At 41.6% G+C, this 10,051-nt stretch overlaps 1 non-coding gene across 1 annotated transcript; it reads right to left on the bottom strand.

Moving 5' to 3' along the window:
- Positions 1-9,373: 9,373 nt before the first annotated feature.
- Positions 9,374-9,480, bottom strand: LOC146394516 (U6 spliceosomal RNA). The gene has a single exon (XR_014835948.1). It is a non-coding gene; the product is annotated as a U6 spliceosomal RNA (small nuclear RNA).
- Positions 9,481-10,051: the final 571 nt, after the last annotated feature.

The raw sequence follows: 10,051 nt of genomic DNA on the forward strand, positions 1-10,051 counted from the left end.
AGCTCATGGCAACGCCGGATCCTTAACCCACTGAGTGAGGCCAGGGATCGAACCCGCAACCTCATGGTCCCTCGTCGGATTCGTTAATCACTGCGCCACAACAGGAACTCCAAAGGTTTAAAAAATGTTAATTACATGGCAAAAGTTGGGAGGGGAAGAGAGGGAATGGTGAGAGCTGAGATTATAAAGTTTAGCTGGTGCGCCACTGCGAAGGGCCACATTTTAGTAAGTTAAGGTGTTGGGGCTATTTTCTTGAGGGACTATCTTCTGGAATTTTAAGCCAGGGACAAAAAAGATTAAGAAGAAAAAAAAAAGAAAGAAAAAGAAAAAGCCAGGAGTTCCCATTGTGGCGTAGTGGAAACGAATCGGACAAGGAACCATGAGGTTTCAGGTTTGATCCCTGGCCTTGCTCAGAGGTTAAGGATCTGGTGTTGCCGTGAGCTGTGGTGTAGGTGGCAGATGCGGCTCGGATCCTGCGTTGCTGTGGCTCTGGTGTGGGCCGGCAGCTATGGCTCCGATTTGACCCCTGGCCTGGGAACCTCCATATGCTGCAAGGGTGGCCCTAAAAAACAAAACAAAACAAAACCAAAAAACAGAACAAAAAACCCAGCTAAAAAAGTTAGTTTTGGCTGTATAACAAACAACCTCAAAACTTAGTGGCTTAATAAGATGTCAGCCTTTTGGAGGAGTTCCCGTCGTGGCACCGCGGAAACGAATCCAACAAGGAACCATGAGGTTGTGGGTTCGATCCCTGGCCTCGCTCAGTGGGTTGAGGATCCGGTGTTGCCGTGAGCTGTGGTGTAGGTCGCAGACGCGGCTTGGGTCCTGTGTTGCTGTGGCTGTGGTGTAGGCCGGCGGCTAGAGCTCCGATTAGACCCATAGCCTGGGAACCTCCATATGCCGTAGGTGCGGCCCTAGAAAGACAAAAAAAAAAAAAAAAAAAGACACACAAATAAAGATGCCAGCCAGCCTTTTATAATTTATTATGAATCTGTGGGCAGGCTCTTCTTTGGGTCTCATCCAAATCAGCTGAGGCTGGATAGTCTAGGAAGGCCTCCTATATCAGAAACCTCAGCTGAGATGGAAGAATCACCCTCCATATGCTCTCTCATCCTCCGGTAGGCTAGCCCAGGCTGGTTCTCATGATGGCTGAAGGGTTCTCGGCAGCAAGAGAAGGCACATACCCATGAGTGAGCACTTTTAAAGCTTCTGCTTGTGTCCTTTTTATTAATGTCCCATTGGCCAAAGCAAGTCCATGGCCAAACTCAGAATCAAGACGTAGAGAAACGAAGTCTATCACTTGATGGGAGGAGCTGTAAATGTGGTCATCCCCGCCCCCCCCCCGATCTATCATCATTAAATTTTAATTTTGGAGAATACATTGGAACATGGCAAATCCTCAGCAAGAAGAGGTAGGTAACAGTAAGAGCAGTAATGGATAGTGGCAACAGAGATAGATGTTGAGAATTTAAGAAATATTTAGGAGACAGGATTAATAGACCTGGTGATTAAGGGCATGTGCATGTGTATGTGTAGTAATTTCACAATCAAGGATGCTATTCAGGTTTTGATTTATACTAGTCCTTCTGTGGGGATTCCTTGTTGATACATTTATATATTTGTAGCTGAATCACACAAGTCCAAAAAAGGTTTACTCTCTATTTGACCCTATAGCTTAATAGGAGAAAGAGAACTAAGAGAGGTCTTACTAAGTAGAGAAGATGCAACAACTTTCATCTCTTCATACAAAACATAATGACTTTCTAGTCATTAATAAAAGTTCTCGGCAATCCTGTTGTGGCTCAGTGGTAACAAACCCGACTAGTATCCCTGAGGATGCAGGTTCAATCCCTGGCCTCACTCAATGGCTTAAGGACCCAGCGTTGCTGTGGCTGTGGCTTTGGCTGGCAGCTGTAGCTCCGGATCAACCCCTAGCCTGGGAATCTCCATATGCTGTGGGTGTTGCTCTAAAAAGATTAAAAAAAAAAAAGTAAGAAAAGCAAAAACATTAGAAAAATTAAAAAAGTTCTCAATACATTACTTGTACATCTGCTGTGGACTGAAGGAATGAGTCATTTTGTAGACAACTGGTTCAATTAGTCAAGTACTTACAAAATACCCTCTATGCCAAAGTTACTGGGCTAAGTCCTCAGGGCAGTTTGAAGAGACATAAATCCTTGACTTGATTCCACATGTGTTGGGGAATGAGCCATCTTTACAGTACCTGGACAAATATTTGTCACCATTTGGAGCTGTAGGTAACTGTTGAATCAATGGGAATGATGGAAAGATCTTTTTTTTTTCTTTTTCTTTTTAGGGCTGCACCTACAGGATATGGGGTCGAATTGGAGCTACAGCTGCCAGCCTACACCACAACCACAGCAACGCAGGATCCAAGCCGCATCTGCGACCTACGCCACAGCTCACAGTTCCTCGACCCACTGAGTGAGGCCAGGGATCGAACCCACATCCTCATGGATAGTAGTCAGATTTGTTTCCACTGTGCCACAACATGAACTCCCAATATCTTTAGAAGTCCTGAGGAGGAAGCAGGATTGGCAATTCGAGCTGTTTGGGTAGGAGTCAAATGGGAAGAATGTATGTATACTCTGGAAGATGATTCAGTTTTAAATCAGTTTCTCAGAAAATGTTGATGTGTTTGGGCTGAATTACTTTTATGAGTGAGTTATGAAAAAAATAGGCCACGATACATTTCTTTCTGTGCAGGATTCTTTATTGCTAACTCTCCTGTTTTTAGCAAATCTCCCATATAAAGCTTTATTTAAAAGTCTTAAAATGTTTTTCCTTATAGTACTTGTTTGTTATAATGAAAATATAGTGCCACCTCCCCCCTCCTTTTTTTTTTTTTTGCAAATTTATACAAAGTGATATAGAGGACTGAAGCAACTGTAATTCAGTTTTCCACAATTTAGGTTAAAAAATAGATAAGGGAGTTCCCATCGTGGCGCAGTGGTTAACGAATCCGACTAGGAACCATGAGGTTGCGGGTTCGGTCCCTGCCCTTGCTCAGTGGGTTAACGATCCGGCGTTGCCGTGAGCTGTGGTGTAGGTTGCAGACGCGGCTCGGATCCCGGGTTGCTGTGGCTCTGGCGTAGGCCGGTGGCTACAGCTCCGATTCAACCCCTAGCCTGGGAACCTCCATATGCCTCGGGAGCGGCCCAAGAAATAGCAACAATAACAACAACAACAACAACAACAAAAAGACAAAAAGACAAAAAAAATAGATAAGATTTTGTATAACATATTCAGATCACTAAAGCATATATATATATATTTATTCATTTGTTTTTTTTCTAGATTGTTGTCGTAAGGTTAGCATTGAGTCAGCGCTTCTAATCAGCTTTATTTCTTTGATTTTCCATTGTATTAATAGAGACACTTTCTGTATTGAAAAGGAGCTAGGCCATTTAAAAAATGCTTTGGTATTTCCATCTGATGATTAGGGAACCCTTGTTACACTTTTTAAAGAAAAACGAAGTGTCTATAATATTTAGACCGTTCTTGCCAGTGCTGTGGTCGTGATAGTCAAATAATGAACGCTAACACCTTACATGCATTTCCTTATTCATTCATCACAACAATCCTTTAATTTTTAAAAAATTTGGAGTTCCCGTCGTGGCGCAGTGGTTAACGAATCTGACTAGGAACCATGAGGTTGTGGGTTCGGTCCCTGCCCTTGCTCAGTGGGTTAACGATCCGGCGTTGCCGTGAGCTGTGGTGTAGGTTGCAGACGCGGCTCGGATCCCACGTTGCTGTGGCTCTGGTGTAGGCCGGTGGCTACAGCTCCGATTCGACCCCTAGCCTGGGAACCTCCATATGCTGTGGGATCGGCCCAAAGAAATAGCAAAAAAAGACAAAAAAAAAAACTTTATTAGAGTATATTTGACTTAAAATGTTCATTAGTAATCAGTTATATATATCTCCATTCCTTTTTCCTGTCTGGGTACAACAACCCTTTAATGTCAGCATTATTTTATCCCTAGTTTACAGCAGATGAAACTGAGGAATAGGGCAGTTAAGATACTTTTCTAAGGCCACATAGCTGACGAGTGGCAAAACCAAGACTGCAGTCTATAAAAGATTGGATTTTTATACAGAAATACTCCTGTTCTCACCCACAGCTCCAGGGGAGGAGTATACTTGCCAATGGCACTGATTCGGGGCTTGGCTATGTGACTTGCTTTGGTCTCCTGGTAGGTTGAGTGTACTTCACGCCTCACTGCCTTTGAGCTTGGCTGTAGACTTGAACTGGTGAATGGGACCTTAGCAGAAAGGATGCAAGCAGAGACTTGAAATGTACTCATGTGATTGGGTTTGTCCGCTTGCATTTCTGCTACTGTCATGAGAAGAACAGGTGCCACTTAACCCACCGATCCAAAGAGGAAGAGAGACATGTTGAGCAGATGTAGACCCAACCAACAGCATGAAGCCAAGTCCAGCTGAACCCAGCCTAGATCAGCAGAGCCTACCCAGCTCTGCTATATAGTAAAGTGCTGGGTAAGAAAGAATAAGTGATTGTTTTTTTTTAAGCCTCTTAGTTTGCTGCAGTTTGTTATGGAACAGTAGCTAACTGATAAAGAGCCTAAACAGTCTAAATCTAAGAGCCCGTAGTATTAATCACTGTCAACGCATCAAATTCAGCATTATTCTTAAACTGATATTTCTAAAACAGCTAAATCACGAAGTTCATTTAGAAAGTTCCTGCTGTGATGTTGTAGGCTAAGAATCTGATGTCTCTGCTGTGGTGTGGGTTCGATCCGTAGCCTGTCATAATGGGTTAAGGATCTGGTATTGCTGCAGCTGTGGCATAGGTTGCAGCCACAGCTTAGATTTGATCCCTGGCCTGGGAACTTCCATATGCTGCAGGTGCAGGCAAAAATTTTGAAAAAAAAAAAGTTCATTTGTCTCAAATGATTAACTCTGGAACAGTATGGGGTAGATACTATTATAGAAGTATTCTTCTTGGAAGGTCACATGTTTTCATATCTCTGTCTTTCACTTCTTTTAAAAATTAAGAATACAGATATTTGCTTTTGTTTAATGTTCGGTTCACACAGCTTATACCTACATTTCTTGGTACTCAGCTTCCAGATGTAATCCACTTATGAATTAGGGAACGTGTCTGCCACTCTGAAACAATATCCAAGATGGATAAGTGAACATATTTTGAATGACACAAATGGTTCCCATCCACAGAAAAGCAATGACAGGGAAGGAAATGAAAAACTGGATACTTACAATAAAAATAACTAACAATGCGAAGAGGTTTGTTCTGCACCGATGGGCCAGAGATGTAAAATTTAGATAGAGATGTGGACAATAGCTACCTGAGCAATGACAGACTTTGCTTTCCACCTTTTAAGATGTTGATCTTATGCATTTAAAACAAGGCTGAGGAAAGTGGAAAGCAGGTCAAGGTCTTGGTTTGAGCTCGCCTATGTTCAATTCCTGAAGCTTTAGGGCATAAAATAACTTGGGAGATTATATATTTTGGAAACACAGAGTGATTGTCTAGCCTCCTCCTGTGGACTGTACATTTATTCCATGAGGCGTTTTTTTAAAATATATTCTGAGAGTTTAAGATTTGGGGGGCATATAGGTTTTACAAAGGCATGCTCACTCAAAAAGGTAATAAATTTCTTGATTGCAAGAATTCTCCTAGACTTTAAGGTACTAAGATGCATTATGAATCTTCCAGAGGGGCAGGAAATGTGTGGCATTTCCTAGGGTTTTTGTTCTCCAACACTGTTAAAAGAGTTACTCCCAGGGCTAAAATGATACAGAACATACATTAGGAATTTTGCTCTGAAGTATTTCCCTCATGAAATCCTGGAGTTCCCATTGTGGCACAGCAGTAAGGAACCCGACTAGTATCCATGAGGATGTGGGTTCGATCCCTGACCTCACTCAGTGGGTTAAGGATCCGGAGTTGCAGATGCAGCTCAGATCCTGTGTGGCTGTGGCTGTGGCGTAGGCCGGCAGCTGCAGCTCTGATTTGACCCTCTAGCCTGGGAACTTCCATATGCCTAATGTGTGGCCCTAAAAAAGCAAAAAAAAAAAAAAAAAAAAAATCCTGTTCCATCAGGGACCCTTGTCTATGGTATTCTCATATAACATCTAGTGAAGTAGAGAATAGGCTTTATTGGCCAGATTCTTCTTGATGCAGGAGGGAAGCCTGTATATAGGGGGCAGTGAGCACAGTATGAGTTCTGGCACCTGAGAGCATGGAATCAAATTCTGGTTTTACCACTGATGATGTAAGCTTGGGTGTCTGTACCTCAGTTTTCTCATCTATAAATAGGAATGATAATTAATGTACCTAGCCTCATAAATTTGTTGTGAGGATTTAATGAGATAATAACTGGGAAGCAATTAGTATAGTGCTTAGCATATGGTAGATTCTCAGTAAATATTAAATCATAATTATAAATCTGATAAGAGACTTGTATCCAGAATATATAAAGAAATCTTGCAACTTAATAAGTAAAAAGACAGTCCAATTCCACAGTTTTAAAAAGGGCAAAGGATTTGAATAGACATTTCTCCAAAGAAGGTATACAAATGTCTGCTATGCTCCTGACAGAGTGTTCAGTGTCATTAGCCATTGGGGAAATGCAAATCAAAAGCACAGTGAGACACCACTTTACTCTCACTAGGATGGCTGGAATCAAAAAGACAGGTAATAGCAAGTGCTGGTGAGGATGTGGAGACATTGTAACCCATTGTAACATTGCTGATAGGAATGTAGAATGGTACAGCTTGTTTGGAAAAGAGTTTGCTAGTTCCTAAAGCTTAAACATAAAGTACTGTATGATGCGCTTCTAAGCATATAGCCAGGAGAAATGAAAATATACTTTCACATAAAAACTTGCACTAGCAGTGTTACAGCTGCATTAGTCCTAAGAGTCAAAAAGTGAAAACAACCCAAATGTTCATCAACTGATGAATGGATAAAGAAAATGTGGTCTCTCCATACAATGGAATATTATTCAGCAATAAAAAGAAATACAGGAGTTCCCGTCATGGCGCAGTGGTTAGCGAATCCGACTAGGAACCATGAGGATTTGGGTTCGATCCCTGGCCTCGCAGTGGGTCGGGGATCTGGCGTTGCTGTGAGCTGTGGTGTAGGTCACAGACGAGGCTCAGATCCCGCATTCCTGTGGCTGTGGCGTAGGCCGGCAGCTGCAGCTTTGATTTGACCCCTAGCCTGGGAACTTCCATATGTCATGGGTGCAGCCCTAAAAAAAAAAGGGGGGAAAAAAAAACCCCACAAAGAAGTATGGTACTGATAGATGCTACAACATGCATACACCTTAAAAAACATCCTAAGTGAACAAAGCCAGTCACAAAAGGGTGCATATTGTATGATTTTTAAAATATGAAATATCCCAAATAGGTAAATCTATAGAGACAGAAAATAATTAGTGGATTCCTAGAACTGGTGGGGGATGGTGTCTCCAGGGGAGTGACTGCTAATGGGTTTTGTTTCAGGGGGAAAAATGTTCTAAAGTTAAATTGTGGTGATAATTGCATAAACTTGTGGTTATAGTAAACACATTGAATCACACTCTTTGGGTGAATTGTATGGCATGTGAATTATAATCTCAAAGATATTAAAATTATAATTATTATTACTAAGCAGAATGGCTGGCACTAGGTTGTAGGACTTCCTAATTTATAGAAATGTCTAGTATCAGACTGCTCTCATAGCTAATTGTGCTATGGATCTAAGATTTTCTGAAGTATGAATTGGAATGTCTGGGCAGTTGCTCCCCCTCTCTGTGATTACGCTAGAGATTTGTGCTGAGCCTCTGTCTGATTACAGTCTTGATGTCTGGTTACTAAAAGGGATGAGGAAAGATATGGATGAGGCCAAATTCATAGCCCATTGAGATGATCAAGATCAGGTGTCTTTGCTTCCCACTCCGTGGCCAGAGAATTCCTTCTCATGAGTAGATTGGCCTTTGGGGCATGTCTTTTGTGGCATCTGCAGCTGGGAAGTGATTCTCTTTTTCAGTTTAGTTATATGGTCTCCCCTTTATGTCTTTGGAAGTGAGCTGTTTTATAAAATAGAATGTAAAAATCCCTTCCTTCCAACTGGCTAGCAGCATAGCTGGGCAAAGTACGTTTTAGATTTTACATACAGGATTAGACTGGGAACTTTATCTTCTTATGTTTCTCTCCCTGCCCCGCCCCCACTCATTCACATTATTTTTATATTGAACTATTTGAGGGATTGTTACAGACAGTATGACATTTTACCCTTAAATATATCATCCTAAGAACAAGGGCATTCTCCTAAATAAGCGCAATATAGCAACTCCCACTCCCCTAGGAAATTTAACAATCATAAAACTGCCATTTTTATTCATTTATTTTTTCATTCCATTTGGGCCTGCAGAACATGGAGGTTCCTGGGTCAGGGACTGAACCCACCTAAGCTGCTGCAATGACAACACTGGATCCTTAACCCACTGAGCCACAAGAGAACTCTCACTGTTAATTAATTAATACATAGACCATATTCAACTTTTCCCAGTTATAGATTGGGGACATTTGTTTTTGTTTTGATAACCTATCTAGAACCTTCAAGTCTTTTTTTAGGTGGCCTGCCTTTTTGCTTGTCATACAATATTATTTTTTATTCACTTACCCTCCCTGGGCTAGGTTGTGAATACACAGCTTTGCTCACAGTTGCAATTCAGCACAGGCTTGGGTACCACCCACTTCTCTGCTCACAGCGCCACCTAGTGTGCTACCCACAGTAGATGCTCAGTACATGCTTGAGGAATTAGGTTAAACTCAATATTGCCAGTCAGGGTCCCAGTTGCAGGCTACACTTTGGTTTTTCTGACTGTCTACTTTTAAAGCTCACTGTGAGTTGCCATTGACTGCCCCTTTATCCTTCAGATTTCTTGGCATTGCCATCAGTATTTTGTACATTCCATCTTCCTACTGCACTCATATTATCTTTCATGTGATTTTTGACAGCTCATGAACTACTGAGTAGAAAGGGAATTAAGAGTGATGATGTACGTGAAGGAGAATGAGCTGCTAGTTCTATTTAGAGGAAGTTGGCACTTACAAGCTGGTGTGAACTGTTCTTGGTGGCAGAACTAAAACGTCAGCAGTACTTTTTAAATTAAAAAAAAAATCTAAGCATAGTTGATTTACAGTGATGTACCAATTTCTGCTGTACAGCAAAGTGATTCAGTTCTGTAAGTTCTCCAGCAAGGGATCGAACCCAGGCCACAGCAGCGCCCAGAGCCATAGCAGTGACAATGCTGGATCCTTAACCTGCTGAGCCACCAAGGAACTCCCATACATTCTTTTTTCTTAATGTTCCTTTCAAAAAATTATGATATACTTCACGAATTTGCATGCCATCCTTGTACAGGGGCCATGCTAATCTTCTCTGTATCGTTCCAGCTTTAGTATGTGTGCTGCTGAAGTGAGCACCACCAGTACTTTTGAGTAGCCCAGGATGCAGTCCTCTAGCCTGTTTCCATGTTCTTTTTACAGGTATAATGTTATGATACCAGACTGGTTCTGGGATCAGATCAGACTAGAAGCAAAAGACCCCAGAGGCTTTAAACTTTAGTCCTGGTTAACAGGAAGATTTACCACGGGTAATCAAGGTGGCTGTCAGTTCGTCTGTTTCGTCTTGTTAGGAAGCCTGCTGTGACATTTTTAAGACTTGTCAAGTTTACTAGATCCATGAGCGATAGTTATGTTGTTTAAATTATGCTTTAAGGACAAAGGTGATGAAGGAGTTAAAGACAGATTTTTTTTAGCACGCGTTTGGGAGCACATAAATATCTAATGACAGGGTACTCGAGAGTGAAATTAAGGAAAAGAATGGATATAAGTTCAGAAGCTCTGAGGTATCTTAGCCCAGGTCAGCAGAAACTAGAATCCAGTGTTTTTAGGATGTTGGCTACTGCTGAAAGTAGCATGAGTCGTGTTTACTTACTGCAGTGTTTATATATGAATGCAAAAACCATGCTTGATGATTTATTCATCTTAAAAA

The sequence above is a fragment of the Sus scrofa genome, chromosome X (genome assembly GCF_054392235.1).
Source record: "Sus scrofa isolate SSC_HxYL_T2T_F1_AM1 chromosome X, Sscrofa_HxYL_maternal_Yorkshire_Landrace_v2.0, whole genome shotgun sequence".
NCBI classification, from domain to species: domain Eukaryota; kingdom Metazoa; phylum Chordata; class Mammalia; order Artiodactyla; family Suidae; genus Sus; species Sus scrofa.